Genomic DNA, 17,305 nt, shown 5'->3' with positions numbered 1-17,305 from the left:
TGTAGTAGGAATCACAAAAAATGCTTGCCCCCCTCATTCTGCTGCTGAATGCCTTCCATCAATGGGTAGACACCAATGGATGCCACCCACTTTTTACAAGAAACGTAGTAGAAAGAACAGGCAAATGTTGCAAATATTGACCTGTAGGAATAATTGCACCAAAAGTGTTTAAAGCCACCTTGAAACTCGGTTATCTTGTTGCATTCCAGGTACCGTATTTTTTGCTCTATAAGACTCACTTTTTCCCTCCTAAAAAGTAAGGGGAAATGTGTGTGCGTCTTATGGAGTGAATGCAGGCTGCGCAGCTATCCCAGAAGCCAGAACAGCAAGAGGGATTGCTGCTTTCACTGTGCAGCGATCCCTCTTGCTGTTCTGATTCAGAATATTTCTTTTCTTGTTTTCCTCCTCCAAAAATTAGGTGCGTCTTGTGGTCTGGTGCGTCTTATAGAGCGAAAAATACGGTGTGTTACTGTAGTACCATACCTAGATTATTGGATAAAACCCGTTTAGACCAATGTGCCCAATATAAGAAGAAAGTATTGTGCCTGATCAGAGAGCTGTATGCTGAAAGTAACATCTCCACTTATCCAAAACATTAATAGCAGCTAAATGTATACACAAGTGGAACTAGCTGCAGGCGAAAGCTTAAGAACCACCTACATATTGGATGGTAATTTAATTCCTTCACAGTATGAAATAAGGTCTAGTCAAATTATTTCAGTTGTTTGTCAAGTGAGGCTAATAATGGTGTATGGAGACATATCTTGTAACCAAATGAGTTTTGTAATATCTCTGCTCAGCATGGGATCATATCAGCCTGGATAGCTCAGTTAGTTAGAGTGTGGTGCTGATTATGCCAAGGTTGCAGGTTCAAGCTCCTTATGGGACAGCTCCTGAATTGCAGGGGGCTGGACTAGATCAGTGGTGGCCAAACCTGGCCCTCCAGCTGTTTTGGGACTACAGTTCCCATTACCCCTGACCACTGGCCCTGTTAGCTAAGGATGATGGGGGTTGTAGTCCTAAAACAGCTGGAGGGCCAAGTTTGGCCACGCCTGGACTAGATGATCCTCAGGGTCCCTTCCACGTCTCTGATTCTAAGACATTTCTACAACTTTGAACTAAACAGTTGTGTTAGCAGCAGAATGAGTCCCACTAGCAGAATGGAGCTCCCCCCTCCATCTCCCTCCAATTTAGCACTGTGGACTGGGGGGTCAGGAGAACCCCAAGAACGGGGAGCAGGGGGAGGAAAAGGGAAATTGTTTCACCTGGCAAGCAGAAATACTTGCACCCGCAGAACCATCGTAATAGTGCAACACTAAATTCCTCTCTCTGAGTATCGTAGAACGAGTCTCTCAAGGAAGCACGATTGTCCCCCTGAAAATTGCACTATGCAGAAATAAGTTGTAATGTTCATTATTTGGTTGGTTATTAATATGGTAACAACTTAACTTAGCAAGCGAGATCTTCTGCAGTATTGGAAGGGGCTAATATAGGAATGGTAATGTCCCCAAACAGAACAGAATTGCTAAATGTTGGCGACGCATCAGGACTGGCTTTACAATTCTGTTTTTACATAAACTATACAACACCATGAGCATATATGCCAGGTAGGTTTTTTTTAAAATTTAATTTGCTTATTTATTAAAATATTTCAGAGCACCTTTCGAGGCATAATGGCCCTCACAAGGTGGTGTACAAAATTCCAGAATAAAATATCATGATATATAAAATCATCCAGTTAAAAATGGAACAGTACAAATTAATCCAAGCACAGCAGTTAATAAAATGAGATTGAAAGAGAACGGTCTTCAGAGTTTTCTTTTTTAAAAAAAAAAAAAGCACAACCTGATAATGATGCAGCCACACATTTTTGGGAGGAGAGAGCTACATAGGTTTGAGGCAACCACCCAAAAAGCCCTGTTTCAGGTACCTGTCAGCCTAGTAGCACATAGGTAGCTAACCTGATGTCCTTCAGATGTTTTAGACTCCTAACTTATGTTGGTTTCAGCCAGCATGGCCAGTGCTTAGCAGTTGTGGGAGTTGTAGACTACAGCCTCTGGAGGACACCCCATTGGCTATGCATAATCTAACCTGTATCATTAAGAGGTTAGGTGGCCATGATCTGCCAGAGATTCTTTAGCTGTGGTTTCCTGGATTGCAGGGGTCAGACCAGATGACTCCTGGGGGGTCCCTTTCAGCTCTACAGTTATACAAGTCTATGATAATAACAATATAAAACCTGGGAGTAACAGAATGTGTAAACTTGTAAATGAATACAAACATAATTCATTTATTTCTTGGCTATAGGATATGGTTAAGGACAAGTAGGAGAAGCAAAAAAACTTATATGAGTAGTGATAAATATTAAAGTCCAGGCACTTTACATGACAATCCACATTGCGTTCTAAGACTACACAACAGAAATGAATTTCTGGCAAAAATAGACATTGCGGCTTTAATACCAAGCCAGCTTCTCTCCCCACTTCAAGTCTGCACCTCCATCCTTCTGCTTTGTTTAAAATCCATGCTGATGAAGCATTCGGATGGACTCGAAAGTTAGCTTGCTAATTCATGACATTTGGATTGGTCATGATACAGGGTCTTTGGAAATGGCAAATCAACTCTCAGCTATGCTTGCCAGTTTATCCTTCCCGTTTCTCCCATTGGTGAGTTTCTCTCTGAGAAAAGCTTTAAAATCACCTTTTTAAAATGTGGAGTGGGGGGTTTGGGGTGGGGTGGGGCTGGCTATTGGGTTGTTGTTTTATTTTGATCATGTATTGTATGGTTTTATATTTTGATTTTATTCTGAGAACTGCCTTGAGACCTGCAGGTATAGAGCGGTATATCAATTCAATAATAAAAACAACAATAATATTTATTTTGCATGCAGATAATTGGCAAATAGATAATCTCTGCTGTGAAATAAGTGGCAGTGCTACATCCTTGCCTGTCCCTGCTCTTCTGTGCCACTGATGCAGTCTTAGTGGCACACCTGAGGTCAAACTGCACACTATAGGCAGCACATGACATCTTCTCTGACTTAAATTTAAAGCAGCAGGAGGAGGAGGAGGAGGCTGCAGTTTTGAGTGGAGGATCAGCAGGAAGGAGAGCAACGGTTTGTCTCCTGTTCCCCGCCCCCCCTTGGGATATTTTCCTACTCAAGATTGCTCCCCAATTGCTTTTCCTCTGGGGGGAAGGCACAGTGGGAAGAGAGATAAGTGCCTGTATCTTTCCCTGCAGAGTGAAAAGTAGGTTGTGTGCATGGGAAGGTAATCACCACCAGCACCCCAGCCAGCCCTCTGCTGAAACTTGCAGCCAGTTTTGCTTCAAAACGAAAGGAATTGCTAGAGAAAAGATACCTGCAGATATGTGAGCCACACAGTTTGGCCCTTGGAAGATCGATTTAGGATATTGACACAGAGATAATGACAGCTTCATTCTGCATACAGGAAGGTGCATTTCACCGAGACAAAAATCAATTAGGCTCTCCCTGTGACGTGATGTTGTTAAGGCCTTTCTGTCTCACGTTCTTCGTATCATTGTATAGACTTGCTACTAATTAGGGTGCCTGTTCTTCTACCTACTACACGAGCATTTTTCTTCAGGGATTTTGCCCTGTGCATTTATCCTCCGCCACAGCAGTAAGTAGCAGTGGTCAACCTTTATGAATACAAATACTAAAGGATGCCCTGTGGATGCAGATAAGGGAAAGATGCAAGGCTCAGCACTGCAAAAACCTTCAGCATTCATTGGCCAGGCACAACTGCACAAAGCAGATGGTGAAATGGAGAGAAGGGGAGAATCTGGATGCTCCACTCGGATGCCTCCCTTGCGGGTCACACTTTATTAATAATTGATTTATCAGCAAATTTATACCCTGTCAATGACACGACTCAAAATCCACATGCTGCTCTGCATTTGAAGAAACTGCAACAACGTACGGCACCAGTCTGAACTTTTAAAGGCTGTTTTGTTAAAATTGCAAGTGGCACTCCATTTTTTTTACTTGGATCACTTGCGGATGACTTGTTTATCAAGCGGCCATCCAGATTTGCTAGCACAAAGTTTGCAGGGAGGCGTGAGCAACATCACGCCAAACAATTGTTATGCCACACTTTCCAGTCATGTTTCAGGCCGTAAATTAAACGTCCAGGTGGGGAGAGCAAGTTTGTGGCGCACGAGCACCAAATCCATTTTAACTGTGTAACCTAAATTTGCTAGTATGTAATTGAATCTCACCCGCAAAATAGCAACGATCTGGAAGTGCCCTTATCCACACTTCCTCCTGTCTTGCAGCTTTCCCCTGGGAGAAACCACTCTTTAGCTCTGTGGATTGCAGTTTGCTCTGATTTAAAGCTAAAGAGCAGGTTTTCAATGGGGGGAAAGTGAGGCAAGAGGGGAACTGCTCAGATCTGTTTTTTCTAGGCATGGGATAAATGGAAGGGTGGATGAGCCCTTAATTGCTGCAATGATCATCCTGGTTACCAGGATAGCAGCTTAATAGAGGCTGGGACAGTAAGAAGCTGGTTAGAAATGGCCACCTTCCACCCAAATTTTTGTTAGTGTACACATGCAAAACCATGTTCAAAATCACTTAGGTCTTCAGGTTTTTCCCCGATGAATTGCTAATCTAACTGGCTTTGGTACTTCCCATAGAAGTACTGCCACGTATATCACAGCAGGGATTATGATGTTATCTCCTGGGGTGCTATTTGTCAATTTTCTGCGTGCAAAATAAATAAGCTTTTCTCAGAAAGGAAACTAGCCAAATAAGCTAATCAGAGAAATGGGAAGGTTAAATTAGCAAGCATAGCTGAAAGTTAATTTGCCACTTATATTTCCAATGATCCTGTACCAAACATACCAAATGTATCAAATGTACCAATCAAAATGTCGTGAATTAGCAAGCTAACTTTTCAGTCCATCCGAAGCTTCGTCAGCATGGATGTTTCTTCTTCTTCTTCTTTCTTCTTTTTTGAATTTGATATCCCACTTTATCACTACCCGAAGGAGTCTCAAAGCGGCTAACATTCTCCTTTCCCTTCCTCCCCCACAACAAACACTCTGTGAGGTGAGTGGGGCTGAGAGACTTCAGAGAAGTGTGACTGGCCCAAGGTCACCCAGCAGCTGCATGTGGAGGAGCGGGGACGCAAACCCGGTTCACCAGATTGCAAATCTACCGCTCTTAACCACTACACCACACTAAACAAAGAAGGAGGAGGATGGAGGTACAGGGTTGGGGTGGGGAGAGAAGCTGGCTTGGGATTGAAACCGCAATGTCCACGTTCTCCAGAAATTCATTATGACCATAGAAGTACTTCCCATAGAAGCCTGGAAATGTGCAGTACACTGGGGAAGAAAGTTGCCTACAGACTGGGACACTGAGCTAAATAGACAGAGGCCGGAATCAGCGGCGTAGCTAGCCACTCAGGTGCCTGGGGCAGTGCACGAGCCCTGCAGCTGGGGGCAGAGCAAGCCAAGGCAGGGCACACTGCATGGAGCCTCTTCGCAACCTCCCCCTCAGCTCCTCGAAAAAGCAGCGCGGAGCTTGCAGCCAATGCGCCTGCTGCCTCCCTCTCAGGAGAGACGTGTGCCCCCCACCTCACCTGCTACCAGTGACATAGAAGGGGGGAGCGGGAGTTATTTTTTGAAAATAAAAAGTGTAGTGAGCCCAATTAAATATATATATATATTGAAAACACATATTTTTGCCATTTTGTCACCCCCCCCTCAGTGATTACACCTGGGACAAACCACATCCACCGCACCTCCCTTCCTATGCCACTGGCCAGAACCTGAATTTCCAGGGAATGTTCTTTCAGAGCAGCTCTTTTAGGGGAGCAGCGGAGGGCTCAATTAGTTGATGTGGTTGAAGGGAGATGGGCTGGAAGACCAACAGAAACACGACAAATGAAAGTTTCACTCTCTCACCGCCTAAGGAACACAAGTGAATAGCAGAGAACCTGTAGAAGCGACGGTGACACAAAACCCCACATATATTAAGTAAAATAGAAACATTGCCACCCCACCCCACCCCACCCCCACTCACCTTTCCCTCCCTCCACCTCTTTCCCTCTTTTCTTCCTAATGTCTCAACAAATGAAACTAATCTGTTAAAAATGTTACTTGGAGAAAGAGAGAGAGAGAGAGATTGCACATACTTTTGTAAACCAAGAAAATCTTTAATAAAAATACATTTAAAAAACAAAACAAATGAAAGTTTCAAAAAATCCTGGGTTAGCCTCAATCCTGATCCTTTTTGCTCCATTTCACTCCAGTTACATTCATTTAGCAGCGCATAGCCTCTGAAAAGAGGGAAAGAGCTGCTTTTCCAAACGTTAACTGCATGCATCAGCTATATTTGGATGTCACACAAAAATACTGCTGGGTGCTGATGCTCCTATGTCTTCTTCACACAGCGTAAATGCCTGTGCCATATGGCTCCATACACTCACAATCGAAATGCCCCACTTAGGCTGCAGTATCCTCCATGCTGTTAATTGAAGAGATAATAGCAATTTCTGAAAGGGTTAATAATGTAACCCTTTCTGAAGATCTCACGGTAGCAGAATTTACTGGTGGGTTACTGGGAATGGGTGGGTGGAAGTCTGGAAACCCGCCATACCCAAGCCATGCAGCAAAGATATGGAAAATATTGCCTAATGCAGCAGTTTAATTACAAAGAGTTTATCTCTTGATCCTGAGTTTAAGGATTTGCCTCTGGCAGATAACACAGCCAGCACGTGGGAGATGCTCAAGAGGCTAAACTCTCGCCATCAGGGAGGGGGCTTCATTCTGTGGTCTCTGGCTTCATCACGGCTTCTGGAAGCAGTTCATGCTTCAAGAGAAGCTTGCCCTGGATATGCAGAGAGTGGGGTGGGTGAATGGGGTTGTAGCCCCCTGCCTTCCGCGTCCTCCATTGACGTGATACCTAGAAAGCACACACCATTCCACAGATGCATCTCCATCACTATTTTGGGCAGCCAAGTGTATTGGGCAGTGTGTGCCAAGAAATAATACTTCATGGCGGGGGTGGGGGGTGGGAGGAGCTTTTAATAGTGCAGGAGGTTATTAACTGAGCAGTAGGTCTGGCTCAAAGGAGAAAGCAAGGCTTCCTAATCGGAGGGAAAACAGAGCAAAGGTTAAGTGGCTATTTCCAGCTAGCAGGAGAAAGTGAGACATTTAGGACGTAACCCCATTAGGGATGTCTGAGAATTCTGATGAACATGGAGATGGGAACAGAAATTCCTGATGTTCACTTATTTGTCCCATAACCAAAATGGTAATCAATCCAGCCAAAAATCTATATATTGATATTTGCTGCTGTTGTTATTTTCATCTCCGCAAATGATATTGTTGGGGAGCGGGGGGACGGAGACTAGGCTGTATGCCTGAGTCCCCTTCTAATTCCTGGATCTAGCAAGGATTAAATTACTGGAAGAGTCAGAGCAGCTTCTTGGTGTGGGAATGGCCCCCTCACTATGGGTCGTTAAGGTAACAAAGGAAGTGGCTTTGTGCCATAAATCAAATGAGTGGGCCCTCCCCTCTGAACTGGCTGGTAGTTAGGACAAAATCAAGCGTAGAGCTGTAAGAGAGAGCAAGGAGATAGAAGGAGGCTGCAGGCAGAAGACTGTGAGAGAGACATGATTGATTTTTGCTGTAATCCAAGGCTGTGTCTATGGGAGAAGCAAGATCCTCCTGTGAGCCCTTCCATCTTAGGTTCGGGTTGCATATATGCGTGAATAAACCATATATCATAAAGGCCCCACAGTCTCCACTGGGCCCCATTTCCAAAAAGAAACATGAACCCTGGGTAAGTGTCTGGAATATCACACAGCTTGGAGAAGAAGAAGGAAAAGGAGAGTTTGGACTTGATATCCCGCCTTTCACTCCCCTTAAGGAGTCTCAAAGCGGCTAACAATCTCCTTTCTCTTCCTCCCCCACAACAAACACTCTGTGAGGTGAGTGAGGCTGAGAGACTTCAGAGACTTCAGAGAAGTGTGACTAGCCCAAGGTCACCCAGCAGCTGCATGTGGAGGAGCAGGGAATCGAACCCGGTTCACCAGATAACGAGTCCACTGCTCTTAACCACTACACCACACTGGCTCTCACTGAGAGACTGAGGTGGCGTGCAACAATATGGTTTATGTTTATGTTGTTCCTTTTTTCCAATTTACATTGTGTTTCTTTTGTATTGAAATGCATGGTGTTGTATAATATAACTGACTACATAACTTTTCACCCGAGCGGACGGCTAGACAAATAATATTGTCTTTGTCAGAAGCCAAACTGCAGGTGAAATGAAACAGAGGTGCTTGCAAAGAATATGGGGCAGAATGGAAACTGATGCCTTCTTACACCCCTAAATCTATATCTGTGGGGTGAAGGGATACAGGATTCCGTAGAAGTTCCACTACATTGGCAGAATCCCAGCTGGGGCTTCTTCTGCAGCCCCTATGCTCCTGATGTGTATGATTGGGTTTTGGGACTCAGGAGCAGAGAGAGATGTTTGCCCCATGCTGTGTGTGAGGATTGGCTTCTGTTGCTGCTGAGGAGTTACGGAATATAACTTCTCTGATGGCAGGGTGAAAAGGTCTGAAGTGGAATAGCAGAGGAAAGGTAGAAGAAGCAGAGGCCTTGAAAAAGAGAAGCACGTTGTTCAATAGGCGCCCACAAGATTTAGAAAGAGCAGGTGCTGTTTGCATGCAAAGGGAGCTTTGAAAACTGGGATAGTCTGAATTACAGAGCCAAGAGGAGAAATAAGTGTTGAGTGTAAAGTAGGAGACTGCATTTCACTTATTCAATTATTCAATTAATCACAGCTTTAGCTACAAGTCGTTAGCTGGATATTTATGATCTAGCCCTGGTGCTGAAGGATTATATATTATTTAAGGCAGATTTGGGGCTGGTCAAAAGCAGCATGTTCATTATTCACATCCAGCAAATGATGGCTTGCACCACGCTGTTTTCTCACAAATTCGTGCCTGTATTATTCCCAACAGAGGTGTGAGACTTCTTCAAGCAACAGCAAATGAAAGTATTTTGCTCAGAAGGAAGAGGAAGCCGATGTTGCCATTATGGAGTTGGTTGGTGGGTGGGGAGGGGAGGGAGGGGAGGGGAAGAAAGGGGATGAACCGGGAGTGCACCAATACAAAATCATGATTCTCTGCCCCACACAACTGGAAACCTGTCTCATTTTATTCTCCCTCGGGGTACTACAGGACCCAGGGAGCAGCTGGCCTGAGCTGCTTTCAAATATTCTGGCAAGATAGTAAGAATGAGCAGATGGCCTTACATACTCTTTCCACGCCTGACCCCGAATATGACTTAGTGAGTTCTCTATACCGTAATTCATGTCCTTAACTGTTTTCCTTCAAACATTAAGATTTTCCTCTCTTTTGATTAAAACACACGCTGTGGCCATACACCCTTATCCTAACCATGTTTATTCAGGAGTACATCTCAGTTTGATTCCAGTGGGATTTACTCTCAGGTAACTATGCTTGGGATTGTAGCCTTTGTAGCATAAAAGTCCAACCCCCAAACGAAACAAAAAACCAGCCTTTGTGCTCAGCTCTTCTAAAGCCTGATGCCTCACTGTTAAGGCTTAACTGTGCTCTTTGCTATTGTTGCTATGGTAACCCAACAGTTTATCCCTCACTTCCAAATATATTCGCACGGTTCTTGTTAAACACTCCCCCCTCCCTTGCAATTCTCTATTGGAATCCAATTATCTTGCATTAATTCTAAATCAAATTCAGAGCAGCACAAACACCCATAACACGTGTGTAAATGATTATTTTTATAATACTGTTAGCGCCACATGCACATATATATTCTTTGCCTTTGAACACGCAAGAAAGAAGCTGTTTTCTGGTAAGAACCTGATACCAGGCTGTTTTGTTTTTGGCTTAGCTGGGTAAAATGCAATACCACTGAAAGCTGCTGGCCTTGCAGACTCGAATTCCCAGCATCTCTTTCAATCCATAAAACAGGCACCCCAGTGGGATTCCTTTCCTGTATGACTTTGACAAAGTACACGTTCAGGATCCTGCCTTAAGTGGGGATGTCAGTCTCCGCAGTATATTTTCTAGCACTCCCATCAGACAGGATACCGTAGTTTGAATTTGCTATCATAAAACGTAGAAATGTCACTTTTTGGCAGTTAAATATTAAGCAGGGTAAAAACAAAACACAAACACCTGAAACGAAAAGGAACTGTACCAAAACTAAAACAAGTAAACAAGCAAAAACCTGATTTGACAAGGCATTGCCATCAGAGAGCTCCACTCGGTGCTTGTAAGGATTTAAGCAACAAAGCTCTTGGCATAGAGGTGACATCTGTATATGAATTTGTAATGGTACTGTATGGAACTGTCTGATCAATAGGAATGTATGGGTGCAAGTGATTCACTGACCTCGGCCTACAGGAGCAGTCAGTGTCCTGGTGCTGAGCAGCCCATTTTGATCACAAGTCCATGGTTGGCCCCCCACATACGACCCCTATGTGACCCATCCTCTCCCTCAACTGCATAGGAGCACATCCGAAAGCTCTGCCATTCTGAGACCTATATTTTTATATCGTACAAGAGGTACACATATGAGACAGTGTTTTGGCTGGTTGACATCTGATGACCTTTTAAATGTGCTGTGGAATTATTTGTTTGTTTTTATTATGTATTTTGTCTTTTTTATGTTGTGAACCGCTCTGAGATCTATAGGTATAGGGCAGTATATAAATTAAACCAACTAACAAACTTTATACATGTTTGTTAACATCTACACCCGTGCCACAGTTAAGAACCCAACATGTAAAATAATAAAAAGTGTATGCATCCTTATGTCTCAATTTCCAAGTGCATATTGCTATTATGGGGTGTCCTTGGGATTTACCCTGGATTTGCCCTGTCCTTAATCTGAGACCCAATGCCCATTCCTATTTCCAGGCATGGCATTGAGATAGTTTTACTGACAAAGCCCCATTCAGCTGAGTTTTGTGTTTCGGATCTTCAGATGGAGTGAAGAGAAGCTTTGCTCCAGAGATTCTATGTTGCCTCTTTAGACAGGAAGGCAGCAAGAAGGAACTTTGACCACAAACCTATATCTGAATCTGATATCACCAGGTAAGCTGCAACTTACCTGCCTGTTACATCAGGTACACTTCACTTTTATGTTCTTTATGCTAAAAAAGAGAGAGGTCCTTTTGGCCAATTAAAAGGTTGCATTCTGCTCAGGTCATGAAAAGGCACCACCAGAAGGCATACACTGAACTGGGTACAGAACTTCAAATGACCCTGTCCACAGCACCTGTGTCATGCTCATTGGTGTGAATGGAAGATAGTGGGATCTACACACAGAACAGAGAATATGTGATGCTCACAAACCTGTGGAAAGTCCATTTCAAATTTTATTTGTAGCTTACAGCAGAAGAGCAATGGTTGGGTAGCACCAGGAGCCACCTGACAAGCTGTCAGGTGGGGAAAAAACATTGGAAATATATCTAAGGCTCCTTAAATGTTGTTATAGGACTAAATATACTAAGGTATTGATTTAACATGGAAAAAGAGTTCAGAGAGCTAGACAACTGGAAACAGTAGCAAGGTAATGATGACCTTTTGGGTTTAGTTTTCCCAGCTAATGTTTCCTTCACAGCTAAAAACTGAGGACAGAATAGCAACGGAGGAGAATCTATGCATGGAATCAATACAAGATTCTAGAGAACAAGAGATAAACAGAGAGCTGAGCTCCAGGCCACAGATGAGACCCATTAAGTATGACAGACAGCACTGCATGGATAAATGAGTGCTTTTAAGACACACACACACACACACACACACACACACACACGAATGTGCACACGCACACACACACAATACACTGAAGGAACTTCCCCAGAGATTCCACATTCTTTCATGAACTGAAAAACATTCTGCTAAAAAGATCATTCCAACAGCCTCTGCTGGGTTGCGGGGGTGGGATTTGTTACAACAATGTCAAAAATGGGGAGTGGGATACACCTGAATGGCCAAAAAAGTCTCAGGTCCCAATGCAAACAAATAATAAATTGTGAATATATCATCTTTAAATTATAAGAAAGGAATGCACCTAAAAGCAAATATGAAATCTGATTTCAGATAAAATTACGGTATATCTAATACCATCATATCTAATGACACGCAATTGTGTCAAACGATAGGTAAGGAAAGGGTGCACAGGGGCAAGAACAACTTTGTATAGTTTGGCTGTGTGTATTGAGATGTTTTGGCAATGCTCTAACAAGTGGGCTACATAGCAGCAATTGTCTTCTATTTGTTGTTTTGTTGTTTTATTAATTTATTGGATTATCTAATTCCAGAAGCTGGGTTTTTGTACATTTCCATCCCATGTGGAGATATGTACTGGGTATGGTATAGTCCCTCCAGCAAGGTGGTGAGGCGCCAGGATGGATCATTGCCAGCTTGTAATTGCCAGACCATCTCTCTTAATCCAACCGACCCCAAGGCCTGCTGTCATCCAGTCAGAATGTAAGTGGGCATTTGCAGCAAGGACATAACAAGGAACTGCAAGCAGTTGGAGGGGCAGCACAGGAAGGCCATTTTAGTTGGATGTTCTGGGAGCTATGCTGCAGAGAAAAGCAGAACCCTCAGGGTATCCTGGCACACACAGACCCCATGTTAGTAGTGCCAGGATTAAAGTCCCTCCATTTCCATGCCGATTGAAATTGTGCCTTAGATGGATGTGCCTATTCAAATTCTGTACCTGCCTCCATTACTAATTCAGGAATGTCTTAATATCCTATGCTAACTGAAGTTGCTTTTGGTGGATGTGCACCAGCAAGAATATATTCCAGTCTCCATGACAGTTTTAGGACTTGGGAACCTCTGGTTTGCAAGGAAGCTAAGAGCCCTGTACAGCAGACCCACCAGGGATAGTCCCAGATTTATAGAGTCTGGCCTGGTTTTTTATATGATTCTGGAATGTCTCGCTTTTCCTCTCTATTTTCATCAGAGAAATATTGGAGGGAGACAAATATATATATATATCATTTTTTGTCCAGAGACAAAAAAATGATAAGGCCAGTTTTAAAAATCTGACTTACATCCATTCTGACTTGTAACTTTATTCCTCACAAATTCTACTGAGGTTTTAGACACACATTTTTATGATGTAGCCAGCACAGTCTATTTTGGAAAATTCCAGTCCCCTTACCGAAGGCCACGTCACCAGTCTGTCTAGTGACAAACATGGAGACAGAGTCGCCTCCAAGAGCTCTTCTCTGTCCTTTACCAGGCTTGGAACCCTGGGCTGAATAAAAGAGGAGTCCTGATTTAGAATAGTGAGAGGAACAGCACAGTCTTTCTGCTCTCTGACTGATAATGAGCCTGGCACATTCTTCTTTGTGAAAATCAACAGAGATACATTTTAAACTATTAATGAGAGCAGAAAACAAATCTCTGAAAGAAATGCAAATTCTTTGCATACAGCTTTTAAAGTGATGCTTCAATATCATCGCCACCACATTCTTATGAGTAAACACAGTAACAGCTGGTCGGATGTCCACACAAAGAGAAGCAGAAATTGGCTTCTGGCTCTGTTGCCACTCAATTCTAGCAGACTTTTTGAAGTCCCTTCCACCCAGGCGAAATGAATGGTAGGAAACTTCAGGGAGCAGCTTAAAGATTCTCCGAAAATTTGCGGCTTCTTGAGTTTACTGGTAGTTCATCAGAAGGGACTTTTCAGCTCACAGAAATGAATGTTGGGCATTGTGTAGGGTTTTTAAAAATAAATAAATTGCAGCAACTTTGATTTTCACTTTGAATCAGGTCACTGCACCGTGGTGCAAGTAGACACTACTTAACACTGTCCAAGCTTACCAAAGGCAGATGTGTATACTAAAATAGCTGACAGCTATGATGAAGGAAGCCCCATTGAAGTCAAGGGGGTCTACTTCAACAAAATGTAATGCAGCGGAATAATGTCAAGGTAAAAACCTGGTAAACATTTATTATTGATGGCAACTATGACCTGGAAAAACTGTCTGCGGAGTGGACAAACGGCAGCTCCCTCGGCCTGTAAAGCGAGATGAGCACCACAACCCCAGAGTCGTTCGTAACTGGACTTAATTGTCAGGGGTCCCTTTACCTTTACCAAAAGCAGAGCCATTTGAGGACCTAGAAAAGGTCAGGTATACCTCCAATGTCCCTTGATAGGTTGTGGACTCTCCTTCACTGAAGGTTTTTAAGCAGAGGTTGGATGGTCATCTGTCATGGATGCTTTAGCTGAGATTCCTGCATTGCAAGGGCTTGGACTAGATGACCCTTGGGGTCCCTTTTGACTCGACAATTCTATGATTCTATCTGACCACCATAGTTTAAATTCAGCCTCCATTGCTTCATTTGTTATTTCCTTAAGTTTGTCTCTTCCTTTCCTCTCCAGCGCAAGTTCCTGAAGTAGCTGAGACTCAGAACGCCCTGGCCTTTCAAAGCAGTAACTGAAATAATTGGTTACATAAAGTGAATTAAGTCACAGCTGACTAGTGAAGAGTTCAACTTACAGAAGAGGAACTTCAACAGACAGAATGGGGCCACTGTATGACCTGAACAGAGAGTGCAGCCTGTAGGACTGGGATGCTTTTAGCACTACCAACAGAGCACTAAAACACCGGCTCATAAATATCACTACCTTCAGTGTGCAAAAGTATCTCACACTACTTTTGCAGCCTGAACCTATGTATGTGGTGCAACAAACAGATTACAGCAGGGAACAGTTCCACTGCTTTTTGTAACAGCCTTATAAAAGGCCTGCAGGGAGTGGAAGGGGCTAAAATTGGGGTGATGGAGTCAGCAAGTGCCATTTGCAAGATCTCATTAAGGGCCTTTGAGCACTACATTCATTTGCATGGGATTGCAGCCTTGATTATTCTGGACTGAGTCTCTCAACACCAAGGAGTTATTCTCATTGTAACTCCATGGGCTGGTTGATGGACTTCTCTGTAAAAGCAAAAGCAAAATTAAGTCCAGATCTAAGAAGAGTCCAAAGCCATTAGTATGTTACATACTTACGGATCTTCCCAAATGGTCCTGGCACCAACTGAAATAAACGCTGGATTGCAGCAATTTAGTTTTATGACTTTATGCTGGCAAACATATGGCAAGGAGTAACACCAGTATCCTGTGACAATAACTAATTAGAAGGCATGTTCATTTTTAAATGTGTGTGTGTTCGCGCGCTGGCGTATGCTAAAAACAAATCTTGCTGAGAATAGGTAACAATTAGTTGTGTTTCTGACAGCGTCTATGAAATACATGGCCTGGCTGGCCTGGCTGATCCGCTGGGATCCCTACCAGATCTGGTTCTGTGACTAGGGCCCTCATTGTGAATTATTCTGAGACAAGACCCCTTAAGGCCTGACCATAGACAACGGATAGCCTAGGACAGGGTGGTCCAGCCTCTCAGACTAAGTGGACTGCAAGAGTACTTCAACACAGAGCCCACAGGCCACACGCTGAATTTCCATATCATTCACTAAATTGTTTGCAATATAGTTAATATTATTTAATACACAAAGTTAATATAGTTAATTAAATATATATGATGAAATACACAATTAATGGAATTAATACATTTATTTACTAAACAAATCAAATACACAAACACAGGTGAGTCCCAGATAGATAGATAGATAGATAGATAGATAGATAGATAGATAGATGATAGATAGATGCACAGCATGAAAATGTGGGAGAACCTGGGGCCAGGGTGTGTGTGAGAGAATCTGACCCCTGAAATCCCATCCAGGGAAGATCCAAGTGCACAGAACAGGAGTCAAATCGGCCCTCAAACAATCCTCGTCATGACCCATCCCTCCCATGCAGCTGCAGTCCAGACTATCCCTCTTCTTGTACATCTTAGAGGGGATGGAGGGAAGAGGCAGAAAATCACAGATCCAAGGTCCCCTTTCCTTATCTGTGTGTGTGTTTTGGATGTGAGAGATGTTAGAGGTGGAGGAAATAATAATGCACAACACCCAGCTTTATATGTCTTCTTTGAGACTCCAGCCACTTTTGGGTAAAGGTAAAGGGACCCCTGACCATTAGGTCCAGTCGTGACCGACTCTGGGGTTGCGGCGCTCATCTTGATTTATTGGCCAAGGGAGACGGCGTACAGCTTCCAGGTCATGTGGCCAGCATGACTAAGCCGCTTCTGGAGAACCAGAGCAGCGCACGGAAACGCCATTTACCTTCCCACCGGAGTGGTACCTATTTATCTACGTGTACTTTGATATGCTTTTGAACTGCTAGGTTGGCAGGAGCTGGGACCGAGCAATGGGAGCTCACCCCGTCGCGGGGATTCAAACCGCCGACCTTCTGATCGGCGAGTCCTAGGGTCTGTGGTTTAACCCACAGCGCCAACCACGTCCCACTTTTGGGTAGTTAGGTGCAATAGTAACATTGCCAGCAGGGTGTTCTAGGGCTATGATTTTTACAACAAATCACAGCGTGTAGCTTTTCATTTAGACTGTTGCTGCATCACAGCACCATTAAAATCTCATGCGTTTTTCCCCTGAAAGGACTTTGGCAAAATGACCCTGTTTGCTCCCAGCAGAGGTATTTCTATCTGACAGCTTTCAAAGATATTTTGATTTGCCCCATCAACTCCTGGCTTTCTAAAGCATTCAGCAACCCCACCCCTCCATTCCCATTTGCCATCACTCACACAGTACTTCTCTTCCCTGTGGCAAGTGCACAGCCAAGACTCTTAAGGAAACACAATGAATAGGAAAAGGCTTCTTTCTTATTGCCAATTGCTCCCCTATTGACTCCCAGGCCTAAAGGCAGCTTCTTCTTCTCCACTAGTTCTTTTGTAGCAGCCAGGAAGGCAGTCTATGCAGCTCTTCATGTTCTAAACATTTGCTTTGTAAACATGCATGTGTTGTTGTTTTTATGTACCAAGGAGAAGACGTGGAAGCATCCGGAACCAGAAGGCAGAAGTCAACTGTCTACAGAGCTGCCCTTCATGACTCTGGTATCTTTGGGATAGACCCACACCCTACTTACAAGCCAATAAAAGCCGCACGGATCAACTAGAAGCTCCATGAAGACACAGACCTTGGAACTTTTAGGCCATCCTATGCACTGAAGAGATAGTAAAATAAAATTTAAAAATCCAACTTTCTACTACCTTGAAATCTGGAGCCAGTCTCTTATTTGAGGCTCAAAGAAATCCCACAGTTATGGGTCTCTGTTCAGATAATGAGTCTTGATCCGATCTTTTCTAACAATGATGCATTACCTTGTTTCATATA

The sequence above is a fragment of the Podarcis filfolensis genome, assembly GCF_964270895.1.
Source record: "Podarcis filfolensis genome assembly, chromosome: 1".
NCBI classification, from domain to species: domain Eukaryota; kingdom Metazoa; phylum Chordata; class Lepidosauria; order Squamata; family Lacertidae; genus Podarcis; species Podarcis filfolensis.
Note: the sequence above shows the minus strand (reverse complement) of the source record.